Source organism: Mustela lutreola, chromosome 1 (assembly GCF_030435805.1).
Source record: "Mustela lutreola isolate mMusLut2 chromosome 1, mMusLut2.pri, whole genome shotgun sequence".
NCBI lineage: Eukaryota > Metazoa > Chordata > Mammalia > Carnivora > Mustelidae > Mustela > Mustela lutreola.
Window position 1 is genome coordinate 18,693,230 of NC_081290.1, and position 19,402 is coordinate 18,712,631.

At 40.5% G+C, this 19,402-nt stretch overlaps 1 protein-coding gene across 12 annotated transcripts in view; it reads right to left on the bottom strand.

The window, feature by feature from the left end:
• Window positions 1-17,838, bottom strand: part of ADGRL3 (adhesion G protein-coupled receptor L3) — an 809,555-nt gene extending 791,717 nt beyond the window's left edge. For all 12 annotated transcript variants that reach the window (XM_059160370.1, XM_059160378.1, XM_059160333.1 and 9 more), the window contains exon 1: window positions 16,379-17,838. The gene's annotated coding sequence lies outside the window, so the exon portion shown is untranslated. The remainder of the gene's footprint in view (window positions 1-16,378) is intronic.
• Between the last annotated feature and the right edge of the window lie 1,564 nt (window positions 17,839-19,402).

Genomic DNA, 19,402 nt, shown 5'->3' on the forward strand with positions numbered 1-19,402 from the left:
TCATACACTAATTCCAAGGTTTAGGAGGACGTTCACCTGCCTCTAACACCCATGTTCTAATCACTAAATCCCACAGACACGGCCAAGTTTTTAGAGTCTATGCTATTTTTTTTAAGTTACACAAGGTGCATTTCGCGTATGATGCTTTATCTAACACACTACACCACCACCTTTTAAAAAAAAATCAACCTATCAACATAAAACACAAACCTCATTTACATACTCAAGTACTCCAGATTATGAAAAACTAAGAGCAGCCCCAGCCTTCAGTGAATTTATATTTTCAGCAAGAGGTAAAGCAAGAAGAGGAATAATGAAAAGCCATGGCACAGAATGTCCGAAATGTCATAAAAGAGATATAACAAAAGGGCTACAGAGAATTAGAAGACAGGACTCCGGGAAAAATAAAATATTTAAATTATTAATGAAAAAGTCATAAAAGCTAAAGTGCCTGAGAAGTTCTTAAATAATATACAATTAACGTTTTTGCCTTTGTCACTAAGATTAGATACCACTGTAGTGTTGCAGGAAACATGCACGTCTCTTAACATACTGTTAAAATGGGAATTCCTTTGGGGGAACCTCAGTGGCTCAGTGGGTTAGGCATTTAGGTGTCTGCCTTTGGCTCGGGTCATGATCCAGGACTCCCAGGATCAAGTTCTGAATTAAGTTCTTTGCTCAGTGGAAAATCTGCTTCTCCCTCCCACTCCCCCTACAACTCCTCTCTCTCTCTCTCTCTCGCTCACTCTCTCAAATAAATAAAATCTTTCAAAGAAAGAAATAGGAACTTCTTTGAATGACTTCAATAATGAGGATTTATAAACACTGTTAGAACCAAAATGTAAGAAACTTTGTGGTTTAAATCCTTATAACTAAACTAAATGTAGTTCCAACATATGACGTTTACTTAACATTTGAAATACAAACATATAGGGGCGCTTGGGTGGCTCAGTGGGTTCAAGTCTCTGCATTCAGCTCAGGTCATGATCCCTGGGTCCTGGGATGGAGCCCCACATCAAGCTCTCTGCTCAGTGGGGGAGCTGCTTCCTCCTCTCTCTCTGCCTGTTTCTCCGCCTACTTGGGTTCATTGTCTGTCAAATAAATAAAATCTTAAAAAAAAAAAAAAGAAATACAAACATATAAAAATTCTAATTATATGTCTTAAAGAAGAAATTTTAAAGTTCAAGTAAAAATACATCTGACTTAACAAATGGATAGAGTACAATAACTACATAACAGTACATCAACAAGTAGATCAGTAAAAATGAGTAGGAAGTTCAGATAAGGTCATTTAACCAATGATTACCATCACTTAGATCCCCTGTGTCCTTACAATCAAATTAAAGTACAGAATATTAGAGACAAAAGGGATATTATTTAATGTAAACCTCTTCTTTATAAATGACTGACACCAGAAAGAGGCAGGCTCTGTCCTACACCTCCCACCTGCACAGCAGAAGCATAGATTATCCTACAACTGGTCTCTCCACAACCGTTTCTTGATCCCTCCTCCAATTATGTCTACACAGAGGAGCCAACATGATCTTTGTAAGAGGAAAATCCGACATTGTTATTGCCCTGCTTAAAATCTTTAACGTCTTCCCATTGCTCCTAAGATAAAGTCCAAAATACTTAACCTCAAACAAACAAACAAAAACCACCACCACTACAAATGCAGGGTTCCTACTTCTAACCAGATTTCATGCCACTTCCTCTCTCAATCCTTATGTTCTTGCTATGAGATCTTCTCTGAATCCCTCACAAGAACCATTATCTTTCTTCTTCTAGGGACTGAAACAGCAGGTTCTCTACTTAGGGAAGTCTATTAGGTTGGTCAGCTCTTACATATACTCCAAGGCTCAGCAGAAAAGAAAACCTCTCATCTAAAGTGCCTGAGATCCCTGAGCCTAATATTCTCACAATATTCAGTATTTTCCTTCTTTTTCATCTCTATCAAAGCTGTATTACATTTTATCACACAGGAAGCACTCAACAAACACTGATAAATGGAGGAAAAAGATTAATGACTCTGAATTTCCTATCTTCTTATTATAGTATTTCTCCTCTGTTAAAAATTTTATTCACCTAACGTAATTTGCTTAAACCACACTTATCATTTTGCTCAGACTCTTAAACTAAGATCATCTATTTTTTAAAACATGCTTTACCATCACTTTATTAATATTAAATGATTTGTTCTAAATAACAAGGAAATCAGCTTTCTCTTCAAACACTGTAGGAAGTCTCCAAAATTTACATAATAGCTAACTTTTAGAAATGAAGAGATGATACACAAAGTCTACTGTCTTTACTAAGTGATAATACCGCATTTCCCTTAACAAATGTTTGCCAGATTGATATTTTACTGCTCTTCTTTGACAAAGAAATAGTGATAACCACAGAACTGCCAAACTTTGGTACTGGTATTCCTAAAGCTAGTTCCTTCACTTCTACAAAGTTCCTCAGGAACAAAAGATACTGGATATTTCATAGGCCAGTGGGGATGGAGAAAGACTGAATGAGGATGAACAGAAACCAACCGTCTAGAGTAAAACAACCTAGCAGTCACAAAGACACAGATTGACATTTTCAAAACTAAAGAGTCTTGGCTTCAGTATTTGTATAGCTCTCAAGTATGCTCCTCATCTCAAATCTATAGTGTCTGAGCATTCTTTATGGTCAATACATAGTTTATTGTCCTGAAATTTAATATTACAGGAAGACAACTGATACTAAAATGTTCTCTATATTGACTTATTTTCTCTGAAAAGTGAAAAATTCCAGTGTGTTGTCCCTATTGCCAAGTCAAAGCAACTATGCTCAATTTTCTTCCCTTTATTCAGCTCTATTAACCTCCTACACTGGAACATGCTTGGGTTTTTGATGAGCTCTTCTGATGACAGAATGTGAAGGGAGCAGTGAACCAGCATATTCTCTTGGGTGCCTGGTCAACCTTCCTACCTCAGTTCAAATGTCAATTGCTCTGGGAAGTCTTTCCAGATCCCACTCACCTTCCAACATAGATAAGGTCTGAACGTGTTGCCATAGCTCTCTCTCTTACCATCCTGAACTTCACCTTTGTAGCACTTACCACAATTTCAACTAAATCATTCATGATAATAGATGCACTGCTTAATGCCTCTTTATGTCCATGATTTTGCAAGTGCTATGAAGTCAGAGCCTCCTTCTGCCACATTATGCTCCATATATATACCAGGATCCTGCAGACATTTGGTGTTGACAATTACATATAGTGAATAAACAAAATTAATGCCTTAATGAAGCTGGTCTTTTGAAAACTGCAGAATACATCAAAACAATTTAGAGACCCACTTAGAGGATCCCAACCTCAGCGACAAATAAAAAAATTAACACAAACAATAAAAGCCATCCATGGGCTAAACATTTTATATATATATATATATATATATATATATATATATATATATATATGCATCATCTTATTTAACCTTCACAATAACTCTTAAAAATAAGTGTGTTTATCCCCATTTTAAACCTGAGGAAACCAAGGTATGGAGAACTTAAGTAACTTTTACAAGGTTCTAAAGAGAGGGGCTTGGAAATCATGCATTTCTGACTCTCAAGCTTATTCTCTCTCTTTGTTTCTCATTAACATATGTTTTATTACTATATTTTGTATTCTCCTACATGTGTATTTATTATTTTCAGTAAAGATCATTTACAGATGAAACAGACCTAAAGAAGTTATAAGACCAGTGTGATCAGCTACACAGTGTCACCACCATGGCTAAAATAAAAAATGAGAACACTCAAGTACAAGACTGAGAAATTCCTTAATAAAAGGCAGCATATGCTATGCTATATGCTGTAACCCAGCCGTGTCACTTTGGACATGTCACTTCAGTTCTTGAGAACTTAATTTTTACTTTATTGTGGTATGAATATGAATACTGAACATGAGATCTACCCTCTTAACAGGTTTTTAATTGTACAGTACAATATTGTCACTACGGTTAACAATATCGCACAGCAGATGGCTAGAAATTCCTCATATAACTAAAATCTTATACCTGCTAATTAGCAAACAGGGAGCTGTTAATCAACAACAATTTAATATTTATTTTGAGGAAACAAAGTGTGCTAGAGTGTGCCTTTTAAGATTCCTTCTATGCCTTTATTATTTCATATGCAGGCACAGAGTAATTTTCAATGGTTCTTGAACTTACCCTTGCAACAGTAACTTCAAACACTGCTCTCATGTTCAGTTGTTTCTTCTAGGTCCATAAAGCACACTTATGCAGTTATATATTCATTTATTAATCAAGCTTTAAACTCTGTCCTATTAATATGTTCTGGTGTAGATTTAAAGAAAATACAGAAAGTAAAGTAAGAACTGGTTACCAATCTGACTGCTAGGAATGTACCTTACATTTCTACCTTTATGACCGGAACCAGAAGTCACAAAATGATATTTAAAGTACATGCTGTTTTTTAAAGATTTTATTTATTTATTTGACAGCGAGAGAAACAGAAAGAGAGGGAATGCAAGCAGAAGGAGTGGCAGGCTCCCTAGGACCCTGGGATCGTGATGGGAGCTGAAAGGCAGAAGCTTAAGGACTGAGCCACAGGTGCCCCAGAGCTGTTATTCCTTTTGACCAAAAAAAGGACTACTGAAATCAAACTCAATAGGTATTGCCATCACTCTCAAAATTATAAAAAGTTGCAATATACACCTGCTGTTTTCTTCTTCCATTCTAAGTAGAGCTACTGAACACCTCATAATTTATCACTCACTTTTGTTCTTATGGGCAGATCTTTAATTGAACTTATAACAAACAAAACTTGAGTTCATGTTCGCTAATTATGAGCCACAATGTGCTGGTTAGTTACTTTTCTCTACTGACCTCTTTCTCCTCTTATAAACAAACTTCATTCACTTTAAATATGTTTCCTGATTAAATTTACCTCTACTTTTCATACTTAAATTTTTAAGAAGCCCAAACCAAGCCTTCCGTTGCTCCTGTTTCATATGGGTTTGGTAGAGAAGACCTTTGTCAAGCTGACGCTTTAGATGAACTTGTGAGAGAAGAGACCTATTCAGAGCAGAGAACAAAACTAAGAAAGTTTATGGGGACATAAACTGGATGGTGAACTTTTCAATTCTTCATAAATCAGTTTCATTGTATGGTTTTGTTTTAACATTACGTTAAATTCAAAGACATCAGGCACAGTCCCTTATTTAAATGTTAATAGCCAGTAAATTTCATTTTTTATTACTATTTTACTGACCTCAGCTTTTACACATTGATATATATGAGTTAGTAATTCCTAAAAACTACCGAACAGTGAGTTACTAACTTTACTAAGTATATAATAAACTAGAGTTAGTAATGACTAATTATTCATAACCAAGAGTTAAAAATTCTCATGAAAGAATTTCCAGCAAGTTAGGGGGGACCTCTTACGCTCAGACAACAAATGGTAACCAAGCAGGAAAAGTCAAATGGTATTTATTTACTCTGTCACAGTAATTGTACTTCAAGGAATCTGTGCTACAGAAATCACCAGAAAATGAGACAAACTTAACATTACTTATCCTAGAAAAATATGACAACCCACATGGATAAAGAAATGTTTAAGTAAATCATAATGTGTCACTCCACAAAACACTGTACAATATTTAAAATGAAGCTTTCAAAAAATTGAATGGCATTGGGAAATTTAGGGAGAATTACACAAACTGTATATATAGTTTAACCTTAATTCTACTAAAACAAACACACATACACATAAAATACAGATAATATACAGAATATGTGGATAATCAAGTTAAAATATGTGTGAAATAACGTCTGTGAACACTGAAATGTACCACTATGATATATAGGGTGATTTCTCTTTTGACTTTATGCATCTCTATATTTCACAAGTATTCAACATGAGCAAGTACTATAATCAGAAAGAAAAAAAAACACCAACTTTTTAAAATACGTGTGTTCAGAATTTAGAATGAGCTGCATTGGGTTGGATGAGTGGAAATCAAAATGCAGACACTAAGGGCACCCAAGTAGGATTAAAAGAGGTTACATACATGATGAACACTGGGATATAAGAGCAACAATTCCAGAATAACATCTACCAAGCTAAGAGAGAGTAAGTAGGAAGGAAGTTAACACAGTGAGATTACTAAACCAAGGGAGACAGACCACTACACCATCCTCTGATAAAGATATGTAGTCCCTCATACAAATAATTCATTCATTTGTAATAAAGTAGGTTAATTTCTCATTTACAAACCTAATGCCTTCTTTCATACCTCATTACTTTTGTATTGTAGCTCTATCTCAAAACTCCCTATATTCAAGGAAAAAAAAAACACACATACACACCACTGCAATCTCACTATCATCCAATATTCAAAAAAGGTCTCATTGAAAAATGTCTGTTCCGAGGCTCTAAGCAAATTTCATTTTGAACCCTACTGTCTGCAGCCCAGCAGGCTATTTCACCAAGATACGATCACACATTTAATCAAATGCACCAAAGAAAGAAATACTCACAAAGTTTGCTTAATAATGTCAATTCAGAAAAATACAATGTTGACAGACTACTAATTTTTAGTGCTCTTTCTTCTTCAAGGATATGCAACAATGAGGAAGGGACATGGGAGTTCTTCTAATTAAGTTTTATACTAACCTTTAAAAATCTCCCAAATTATCTTCATATGTTACTACTTATATTCAGTTGGTACTAAAAAATGAAGTCAATACTTCCCATTTTGAATAAAAAAATAAATAAAAGTACATTAAGGAGGTTTCCCAAAGTCTACAAAAAACACTTCTAAAGCCTCATTTTATTTGAGCTGGTCAAGTGTCAGCATTAAACACTACCCATACTCTAGTTTTAATAATAATGGATCCATTATTTTGAATAATGCCTGTCATATGGGTAACATTATTATTGGACAGGTTGAAGTATATTTTCATTGGATCCTTTAGACAGCTAATAAATTGTATGAAATGTCCTATTTGATGTGCTTTTGAATATTCTGCCTCTAAACATAAGGTTTACTTGAATAAATAGAGTAGCATGCCATAATGAGGATACTAACTAGTGTAAAACTATTAGGTGTCTCTAATGGATGGATTCACATCTGCAAACCCACCTTTCTGCTTTTACTTATATTTGCATTTCTTTTACAATGTATTTACTCGCATGCCACAGGTTTTTGTTTCTTCAGTTCCTTCCCTCTCGTGCAACCTCTACATGTGGTTTAGAAACTCTGTTCCTTTTCAGTAAGAACCCTCATAATGTGACTGGTGGAGCTAATTCATAAGTTAACTTAACCATGAACTCTTGTGTCCAATGGCACATCTTGGGAGCTCTGTTCACCTGGTTATGTTCAATGTCTAAATAATTTACATTTAAACCTACACTTACATTTAAGAACAGTGTTCCTCTGCATTTTTAAGCATATGTAGCAAAAATTCAGCACTCTATCTGCCACCAAACCTATGTCCGGTACCCTATTTGGAACTGTACAATCACAACTCTACCATAATATGACGGAACGGCATACGTTGCTTAAGTAAAGTAACATCTTTCAAATGTTTGGTAGCTCTACAGATATGCATTGCCTTGACAACTCAGGCAGTTTCACAGGTGTTCTTGAACCTAAAGATTTGAATCCCTTGATTTGCATGCATTTGTTGGGCCAAGTAAGTAGGGAAGCATTTTCCAAAATCGCCTTGGTCACATACAGGAAGGGAATAAAACCCATTTTTAATGGTTTTCCTAGCCAATTTTCCTAATGTCTGACCTGTCTCGGCTAACAAAGGATCACCACAGTGAACTTTCAGGTTTTAACTGCCTTTTTAATGGAGTCTTTCCTTCTTCAAGCTAACTAGGTATCTGTCCACAAAGGATCAACAATTTCACTACTGACTCTACTAAGCTGGAGAGAGTAGACTGATCTACAGCCGGGTACCAAAAATTCAGACTGTGGTCAAAGGGAAAGGATTCAGTAGGCAAAGAGAATGAAAGGTGGTAACTGGGGTAGGGACATTCATCTGGAGAGAATCCTAGTGGTATTCAGGATGCTATTTTTTTTTTCCTCGATGCCTAAGTAAAGATTCTTTAGGTAAGAAACGTAATAACCTCCCAATATATTAATCATTTTAGCCTAAAGCTAGTTGGAGGTGTCTTTGCAATTAAAAGAGATAATGAATACATTCATTTTACTAAATCTTGTAAGTTGAATTTAGGTCCATAAGATAATTGAAATGTTATAAAATATGCAGCATTATGGAATGACTTAACTAATATTTAACTGTCACACATAAAAATTCTTGAAAATTAAAATAAAATTTCACTGAAAATACCTGTAACTCAAAAAATGATTGTGCATTATTTTAAAAGAAAACGGTTGCCTAATAAGTTCTTCTTCCGAAGTCAACTACAGTTAATAATATGATTAAAACTCAACAAATTCAGCTGAACAAGTAAAGCCAATATGAAGAAGAAAGTCTATAGATGCACATGTTAACAGAAAACTATGTCTCAATAGACTCTCTGTCCACTCCTTGAAGTCATGATCAGTATTCTGAGTCAAGGTTCAAACAACTACCAACAGCCATTGACAGACAAATCGAGAACACTGAAAATTGGAAAAAACAGAAGACATAAATATAAACCAGTGGAGTCTTCCATTCTTGCCAGAAATAAAATCTCATACAAAAAGATGACCATCAGTCAGGACCATTTACTCTCATCCAAAAGTATCTGGAAGAGTTTTGAGGAGAGGAAAAGGGGGAAAAAATACCAAAGCAAAACAAAACAAAATAGGAGACTGTTGAAAAACGTCTTACAGGGTCAGCTGTCAATGGAATGCATTTTAGTATTCAGGTTACTCACCCATGCAGAACATCAAAAACTGGGCTTGAGTCTCTCCCCTATTCTCACAGGCTCAGGCTACTGTGGAGCCACCGGGGCTGTCTTGAATAGTAACACACTCTGCCTCTGCGGGATGCATAAACACCAACACAAGCTGATCAAACAGAAGGGGGTGTCCTTTCTACTTGGCTTTCATTTTCTTGAGTCATACTTTAAAACACTTAATTCTGGTACAATTTAGCAACTCAGCTGTCCAAGGTGCAGCTTATTTTTTCATTCATCTTTACCACCTACTTCGTTGTTGTACAGTCTTTCTGCTTTAACATAAATGCTGGATAATTATAGGTATAAGTCACCCATCTTAATAACTTCTTTTATGGGCAATCATCCTTGACATACAGATGCTAATTCCAAAATTTGGGCTTATTTATGACCCTTTCAATACTTCGGGTCTTTAAAGCAATTTGGGGATTTGAATTTTAAGGGTTCGACTATGTTTATCGCAATCTTACAAGGACTTGAACTTTAGGATTATAAATCTTTTAAAAGCATAGAAATCCTTAAATCGTGAACGTTTATGATGACTTGATTTGTTACAACACCGCAGGAAATTCTGATGCAGTTAAAGCTTAAAGAGCTGCTGATGCCATGTGAAAAGATGATCAGGAGTTTAATTTAAAATGTCTTAAGTTAAATTGCTACTTTTATACGTGATTTAAAGGCAATCTTCAGACACAGCACTTGGTGGCTGTCAAAAATATTTTCCTGTCAGGATTATATGATTTTTAGTGGGGAATTAGTAGCAGAGCATAACATTTTAAGATTAGGATGAAAAACTCAAAACTAGGTACTTAACAAAAGGTTAAAAAAGAAGAGAGAGAGAGAACACGGGAAAGTCAAAAAGACACATGAAACCTTTCTCAACTGCTTATGAAAATGCTATTGATTTTCATAGCTCATCAAGGCCTCTTCAATTAAGAAAATGATATTTGATTTAGCTAAATTTTCTTACTAATGGTACTTAAGGACATTTCTAATAATACTGTAACTAATAGTAATAGGGACCATTCATTAAATGCTCACTCGATCAGGCGTTTTTCTATTTACCTCCTATTCCCCTCCCCAAACCAGCCATGTAGCTTTTATTACTTTTATTTTACAGCTTGAGAGGACAGTTAGGAGGTTGTGGAGGTGGGACTGTATTCAAGTGCCTCCCGTTCCAAAAGCCATTTCTGAGAAGTTCATAATAAGGGACAGTGCCCATAGATGGAGTATAACTTAGTTTCTACAATACTTGATCAGTATTAACCACAGTGGAGATGAGAAGTACTGCAACACTAATTTCATAGTGGTAGGTCTAGAAATTACACTAGCCATGGAGTATCTTCCCCCAGGATGTATATAATTTATAAATAATATACCTCTGAAGTTTTCACATAGATGTCAAAGCGCCATTTAGAAGTATTACCGTTCATCAGTGAAACTTGAGCATCTAGTAAAACTAATCTCTCCGTGGAGCCTCCCTAACTCATTAGGCATATTACCGCTCACAAACAAACTGAACAACACTGTATAATTACCCCAAAGATCCTTTTCACTGAAAATAGCCTGTTGTGGTGCTTGGATAGTGATTAATAGTCTAAGAGTGCAATGAGTCGTCTTGATATCACTTCAGAAAAGTGATTTCCTCCCTAATAATTCCCAAGATACATAAATATTCAATTAGGGTCTTTGAAATCTAGTTTTAATTGGGCATTCACTCTCTACCCAACTTTAAACTTAGCCCAAGCTAAGAAAGGTATTTTCTTAGTTCTTACAATTAAAAAACAAAAACAAAAAAAACCCCCACAACTCTTGATGGGTTTTAAAGTGGGAGAGTGGGAGGGTAAAATAAAGCCAAGGTTATCTTTTATATGAAATTTTCAAATTTAACAGCATTTTAAGACATACTGTAAGGCAATGAGGTGAAACATAATTGAATCACATGGGAAGTTGATTAAAGTTTCCTGGGACCCTCCTGAGACTTAGTAAAAATAATAATAATGACAGTAGCAAATAGTTCATCTCTATTATTATGTGCCTAGAACTGTTTTAAGCACTTTACATGTCTTTTCCCTTTAAATCTTTACCAAAATCCATGAATTAAGAACAACTGTATGTCCATTAAAATATATCAGGAAATTGAGGCATTGAGAAATCCAGTATCTTACCCAAAGCCAAATAATTTATCAAACCTAGGCAAACACACAAAGTCTCTTCTCTTCATCACCACACCATTCTGTCTCTCCAGATATGAGAATATCAAGACCTGGGGCCCAGATTTTAAATATTTCCAGTAGCTCCTCTGCTATTGTCAGCAAATCAGGCTGGAGACCTGCATTTTTAAAGTTTCTATTTCGGTAACTGGGAACCAACAAAAAACTAAAAACAAGCTTTCTACATTGGAAAAAGAATACTGAAAATGTCAAGTAATAAAATATCCAACCTACTTGTGTCTTTTTAAAGTGTGAACAGTCTTATTTTCTTATCCTAGAGGACTCCTTATATGGTCAGATGGGGTACAAGAGACAGATCTTGGAAAAGTCAATACCAGTGGTTCTCAGACTCTCTGGTCCCAGGACCCTTTCACATGCTTAAAAAATGATGACATAAAGCAACTTTTTAATATGTTGGTTATAGCTATCAATATTTATGAACTAATAGTTAAACTGGGAAAATTTTAAAATACAAGAATATACAAGCACACATGCCATAGGCCGTCAGGGCAATGATGTCATCACAGTCCCGAGCCTTCTGGAAAACTCCAAGGTACACTTCTATAGGTATGAAAGTAAAAGACAAATAACAACATGACATTGTTACAAAACCTTTTTCCTTTTACACATTTTCTGAAAGGGTCTCAGGGATGCACACATTTCCCCTGAACTCATTTTGAGAAGAGAGAACTACCTGCTTCACAAAATAACTGACCCACAAGTTTTACCAAAAAGAAATACTCAATTGGGGAATTTAATTTTCCATCTCAGAAATAATTTTCACAATAAATAGAATTACCACCAACATCATTCCATTTAGATTCTTGAATAATAGGGACCAAATGTTAACTTCTTCTGCTATGTATAATACGTAATCACTCTTATGAAGAAATTCATTAATATTAAACTAAATTTTTGTTTTCTCTGTCAATAAGACATAAGCAAGACATAAATCATTAAGATCTCTAGACTGTTATGATCAAATATAAGAACTCTCCCTCTTCACCCACTCCCTAAAACAAATGGAAAATTCTAATTAATTCTGAGTACAGTGGTTAATTCTTTTACATATTTGTTAGTACATAAGCACACTTCACAATTCTAAGAAAAATGTCATACCTGGTTACTTATGCAGTAGTACAATTAATTTTATTGAACCACAAAAATACTCAGATGGAATGACATCAAAAGGTTTTGGGAGGGTACATGCACATCTTAGGACTCATCAAGGCTACCTAGAGGCACGCTCGCATTACTTTCTCACACTGGCCAATAAATAGCAATATCAAAATCACAATGAATGAAAAATGAGGATTTTTCTCCCCACTTATCAACGACAACAATACACATAGACAACACACACAAATGGAGATAACAAAGGGAAAATGTCAGGGGGACTTTACTCATGGCTGAATCTTTTTTAACTTATATTTTATTATAAAATAGTCTATAAAGAAATTCATTTGCATAAAAAACAAGACATAAATGTAGTAGTAGTCTAAGTGTAAATATGTCCTTGAAAGCAAGCAAAGGCTAAACTACAATATAGCCTCTGTCTTTAGGGTTTCTCCCTAGGTGAGCAAATCCATATTTGAATGTAATGCAAATCTAAGAAATCCAAGGGAAAATAGCCATTTGCAAAACTCAAGGAAAGATCACCTCCCTCTAATTCCAACTGCTCTAGCCATCCACACCATGCTAAATTTAGGTTGCACAGCTCAAAAATTGCTCTTTGTTCTTAAATATAAAAATCAGTTTTCCTTGCTGATTTCTGGGCAAAAATGCCCCACTTGTAATAGGAACTCTCACTCCTACTTGGTAGTCCTTTTCAGAGTTTCAGCCAGTGGTTAAAGTGGTCCAAATGAAATCTGAAATAGAACTGAGTTTAGCATCATATTATTTGACTATCTTCAATCCGTCTGCTTTTATAACATTTTAAAATCTCTTGTTTAGGATTTGCTAGGCTGTATCTCACCAAAGAATTAAAGGTAAATCAAGACCATAAAAAAAATTTGTCTCTCTTAATTACTAGAAACAATGCCAGCCACAGTAGCTGGAGCCAGCACATCTCATACTTGCTATTATTCCCCGTGGAAAGGAATATTTAAATCTCCAAACTGTAGGAAGATCATTAAGAAAACCTTCCATTCATATTTTTGAGGAGAGCTCTCAATCTGAAGGATAATCACACCAAGCCACTTAAAATGAGACATCAAAAGCATTTACCCATCAGGCAAATCACATGCTGATTTATCACTCTTCAGCCCGATTCAGCCTAACAGGTCTAAGAAATATTTGCATATTTCACACAAACCTTTATACTAATCACTCCTCCCCTCTGAGTTTATAGAAATAGTCCAGACAACCATATACACCAATGGAGCAGGTTATTGAATATTTAGAGATAGGGAAGTGCTATGGAATGGCATTCAAGTACTCTGACACATTCACCTTCAGCTAAAGACAGCACAATACGCTGACAGACACAGTTCTAATGACATCAGGACCTGTGGAATGTATGACTGCTAGGAAACACATGCTGCTAGGAAACAAAGAACAGATCTGATCAAATCTTCTATTGTAAGGACTGGGAATCATTGTGATTATATCTTCTAAAATGAGAGGACAAGTGTTCTTTAATCTTCAGAAATATTTACAAATATAGAGATTGTAACACATACCCTCTAGAAATGAGACAAATACATGAAGCTAGATTCTCATAAATTAAATCACAATTCTCTAAGTTTTCTATTAAGATGACAGCCACTACCAATAGTGCATAAAAATATAACTTAATCAAAGTCAAGCATCAACGATTCTGTATTCCTTTATCAGCTTAAGCTTCTTCAAGAAGTCAAGATCTTAAAAAAAGATCTAGAAATTATATTATCTAGAAAATAAGTACAATTTTACATTACAGTGCTATACTTTTAAAAACGAAATAGAACATAGTCATTTGCACCAAACACCGAAGCAGTCAAAGATAAACCACAACTAAGGAATTTAGTAGCTTTTAATTATTGAAACTGAAAAGCAGTTTAGCTTTTTAACTTTTTAAAATCTGTTTATCTTCGTACATTATTTAACTCATGCTTTGATTACAAAACAAAACAAACAAACAAAAAAAGCGTGAAATGAAGTTGTGAACTATTTCAACAAAAATATCCTTTTAGCTCCTACACAAATTACTCGAAAACCTCTTGGTGCTGCTATAAAAGAACTGACAATTCTATCTATAATCCACATACAGACAAACTGGGCACCAGAACTCCAGGTCATTCAGTACCATTACAGGCTGAAAAACGTATCAGGGAAATCTGGCTAAATTCTGTTTAATCTCATAGGGAAATGAAGAACATTTTCTAAGTGAAAAATTACTAAAGAAGTGTTTCTTTGTAGATTCTACAATGACATTCTTTAACTAGTGTCGATAGCCCAGATGATACTGAATTAGCAGACCGCCTATTTACTTCAGAGCAAAACACAGAAGGCATTTTTTTTTTTCCTTCCTGCCAGAGTCTATGCGTCTCCTCATTTCCCCAGCAGCTGGCTGGAAGGATGTAAAATCAGAGGTGCAAGAAGGCTTCTACTTCCTAGTGAGTAATCCACCCAGGAAAGTAAACACAACAGACACCACCAGGTTGGGCTCTAAAGGAGAGGGCAGGGATGCTTACACCGTTATTTACAATGTGCTCCAACTACCGCAGGCAGGATCACTGAACACAGGGAGGAGACACCCAGAGGTGGCTCTCACACCTAGAGTTCGCCCAATTGCTAGGATATCTCTGGGCCATAAATAAGGCAGCTCTATCAGAGTGAGCGAAGTGACCGGAGAATTCCAGAGACCAGGGGTTACGATGGCTTGACTCGGTTCGAGCAATCTGGTCTAGAGATGACTGTCCTATCCCTTGGTCCTCATCAGGGCCAATCCGGGGTGCGTCGAGCGCTGCACCAGAGACACGCGCCGCACTCATCTCGCGGAAGTGCTCCTCACTGGGGAGAGGTGACACTGTGAGGCTTCCTCGCAGCCCTTATGGGGCCCCGCGGCCTCCTCCAACCAGATTTTCTAGTTAAGCGGATCCCAGGCGATTTCGATAAGCAAGCTCTCAGCTCAAGGAGCATCAGCTCTACCATCTCCACAAATATCTCCCGGCCATCCCCGGAGCGCGCAGGAACGCGCACACACTGTCACGCACACGCCGAGACCGCACAGCCAGCTGACCCTGGTAGCAGAGGTCGCCCCCACCCCTACATCGACACCCACCCACCTATAGCTGCGGGGCTGGCACGCTTAGCCCCTCAGCTCCGACTGGGGAGCAGGGGCGGGGGCGCGGTGGCACTGACGCTCCGCTGCAGCCCGAGCGTCCCCTTCTCCCGTTGGAAGCTCCGGGGCGCCTGCCCTCCTACCTGTAACCCAGTCGACCGCGGACACCACCGCTCGTCCTACCCCGCCCTGGCATCCCAGCTGCCCGGATTCGTGCAACACCGTCCCCCGCCCCGTGCCCACTCCCAACACCGCGCCGCCCCGGGCCACCCACGAAAGTAGCAGCATCCTCCAACCAGAACCGCCTAACAAAGCCTGGGCAAGCAGCTCTTAACCAAACTGCCGTGAAGGGGACACCACGGGCGGGGTGCGGAGAGGCAGCACGGCTATACGACTCCGGGGCGCGACCTGGGCAAACGCGGCCCCTACGGATGCTCCAGGCAGGCGTCTGGGCAGGATCGCGGTGAGCTCGCCGCCCCTCGGTCCCCATCAGCCCAGAGCCCAGCTCTCACCCGGTCCCTGTCGGCTATTCAGCCCGCTCCCGCCTCCAGCGGCACCAGCTCGGGCCGACGGAGAGAAGGCGCCCCCTGGTCTGTTTTCAGCCCCCGCCAAGCGATGACACCGGGGTGAGAGAGGAGGGAAAATTCCCGGCGTGGAAATTCCAGTTTCTATTCCCAGCGTGCCGGACTGTGAACGCGCCGGCTCTGCTCTCCCCTCCATCCCTCTCGGCCGCCAAGTCGCCCAGTTGCTGGAAAAACCTCGAACCCGTGCCAAACCCCAGTGCCCACCAGCCAGGAGGCTCCCTTCCCACCCCGCATCACGATCGTATGAGTGTGTGTGCAGGCGAGTGTGTGAGGGCGAGTGTGAGTGGGTAGGTGAGTGTGCGCGTGAAGCCCGCACCCCCTGAGCTGCCCGCCCCGCGGACGCCACCGCCTGCGCGGGGCCGGGGCCACCACTATTAGCAAGAGTGAGAAGAATAAATTACCTTCCGCAACCGCCGGTCCCTGCGATCGTCCCATCAGTTGCTCAACAACCTGCAGCCGGGGGCAGCGTCCACAATCCAGCCATGGAGCCCGGGGGCAAGAGACCGGCCGGCCCCGTAGAAGGCACCCCACCACACGCGGCCAAGAAGGATACCAAAGCGCAGAGCAGGCAGCAGGAGGGTGGAGAAACAACAACAAAAAGTCTCTCCTTCCTCCCCCCCTCTTTCTTCCACTACACAGCCATGGAGAAAGGGCAAGGGGAAAACAAGAAGAAAAGACCCAAATGCGTGTCTTCCTTGACGTTTCTCTCGCTCCAAACACACCGAGGGGGTCGAAACGGAGCCAAGAGAGAGGAAGGTTCAAATGTGTCTCCCAGTCCACAGTTGCACAACTTCGGAGTCAGGCTCCGTCTCCAGCAGCAGCCGAGAGACCCGCGCGGCGGCTATTAACATGCGGCAGTCATCACGGAGGCTGCCTCTCCTGCTGCTGCCGCCGCTGCCGCCGCTGCCGCCGCCGCTTAAGGAAAGACGCCGCTGGAGAGACCAAAAATCTTCCACCATCCCCCAGCCGATCTTTATATCCAGTTCTCCCACCCCACCCCCTTCTCTTTCTTCTTCTTCTTCTTCCTCGTCCTCCCCTTTCCGCTTGGGAAAGGGAGCAATGGAATAGGTAGGGGGAGCCGCGAGAGCCTGGGGTGGCTGCTTCTCCGCCAAACCCGCCTCCTGCTGCCGAGGTTTGCCCCCGGCGGAGGGTCTCCTCTCGCGCCCGCAACCCGCGCCGAGAGCCGGAGCGAGGGCCACGCAAACTCCTTCCCGGGTGCACGGTGGGGGCGCGCGGGTGGAGCGGGCGCCCGGCCGCTGAGGGCTGCGTCCCGGGGGTCGCGGAGCCCGGAGCCCGCGGGGTGGCCGATTAGCTGGCCGGCCGGGCCGGGCGGCCGAGGGCATGTGGGAGCTTCATCGCGCGGCCCCGAGCTCCGCGCCGCCGCCGCCGCCGCCGCCTCTTCGGTTCTTTCTCTTCTTCGACTCTCCGAGAGCGAGCAGGGCTCTGGCGCTCTCCACACACGCACACTCACACACGCGCACACACGAGCGAGCTCCTGCCAAAGCCAACCGTGCAGTCAGCGCGCGCGCACACCCGGAGAAAGAGGACGGAGGCAAAAAAGAGAAGAAAGAAAGGGGAGGGGGCGAGTCACAGGCGGCGGCGGCGGCAGCTGTCGAAGCGGAGGCAGCGAGCAGTCCGGGGAAGAGCAGCGGCGGCGGCGGCGGCGGCGCCCACCCGGGCCAGCGGCAGCATCTGCATCCCCGCTCTTGGGAACTGGGGCGAGAGGTGCGGGGCGAGCAGGCGACCCGGCGACGCGCCGAGAGCCGGTCGGAGCGCGGGCGCGCGGGGGCCGTGCAGCCTGCGCGCGGGAGACGCAGCCGGGGCCCGAGCCGAGGCCAGAATGAGCCGCGGGCAGGCGAGCGCCAGGAGCGCCGAGAGCCGGGGAGGGGGCTCGCGCGGGGCGGGGGGGCGGGGAGGGGGGAGGAGGGTGGCAGGTAAAACCCGGATCTGGAGTGCACGCGGGCTCCGCCGCGCGGACTCCACCTAGCTGCTCGGCGAACGCTTGGAGGTGGGAAGGCGAGGGCTGCTCCGGGAGGCTTCCCTTTCAGGGTTTGTTGAACAAAGGGTACCTCTCCTCCCGGCTTGGAGGCACGCTTCTCCCTCAGTGTCTGTCTGTCTGTCTGTCTCTCTCTCTCTCTCTCTCTCTCTCCCCCCCGTCTCTCTGTCTCTCTTCCTTCTCCTCCCTTCCTCTCTCCCTTTTTCTTTCCCTCCACTCCACCCCAGGTAAGTAAGTAAACGTCAGACTGAAAGTCCTGCCACTGTCTCTTTTTCTAGGTGCAGATTAGTCCCTATTTTCATGATGCAGGTACCGAGTCCCGGTGCGTTTTCTGCCTTTGGTCCATTTTATGTGCCTTCAAACTTAGCTCAACGTGCAAGTTCATGAAGACTTTAAAGTATCCTGTTATTCAGACAGAGGGATTTAATGAATTTATCTCATAATCAGTAAAAATGACCGTAATGGATATAGAATGGTGCCAGTTCCAAAGCAATGCCTTCTGATGCAGGGGAAAGTCTGCTCAAGTTAACTGAGTGACCTTGGTCCATTACTGAGCCCCTTTGTGCTTTCTTTGTAAATGAGAGAGAGGAGTAAGCATGTAATTTCTAAGGTCTCTTCCTGCTTTAAAATTTCATGATCTGAAAAGACTAAGGTTTTATTTTCTGTATCAGTAAATTCGAGTTAAAATTATGAGAGAAACTAAGATTTATTATATGCCTTCAACAAGCACATTATATCCAAATTGTATTTGGATGCATATATTCAGGATGATCTAATGCCCTTCCAGAGCTCTTTGGGAGGTGTAATCAATCCCAACACATCTGAAAAACCTAAAACCTCATTAGAATTAACAGACCCTACCCAATACAAGGGATTATCAATATCTCATTCGTTCTTCATGCTCAGTTCTAGTGCCAAATGCTCCAGAAAGCCTTTTCTCATCAACCCCAATCAAAATAATCACCCCTTTTATTATAGTCCCATAGCACTTTGAGGGTATATCTACAATAACACCTATTTCATTCTTTTTTCTTATTCTTTTAAAATAAGGAGTTGCTTGTCTTTATATCTCCTCGGATTATAGGATCTTTCTTAAATGCAAATTCCAAATTTTAATCATCTGTATAACATAAGATTACTATGTATCCACAGTACACTGTAATTAAAAAAAAAATAGAAGGGGGATTTCTTGATATTTCTGAATTCTGACCAACCAGATGTCCACACACTTAAATTAGGCTACTTAAAGTTGCCTAATATAAGACATCCATAAACTCCCCTGATTATGTAAAGAAAATGTAAACTGACATCTGAAATCATTTATTACTTAAAGAATTTTAGAAATAGATTCTAGCTAATTTGACAAAAGGAGGTAAAATGGAAACTACCCAATTCATCTCCCAAATGGATATATGTAGAAAAGAAATAA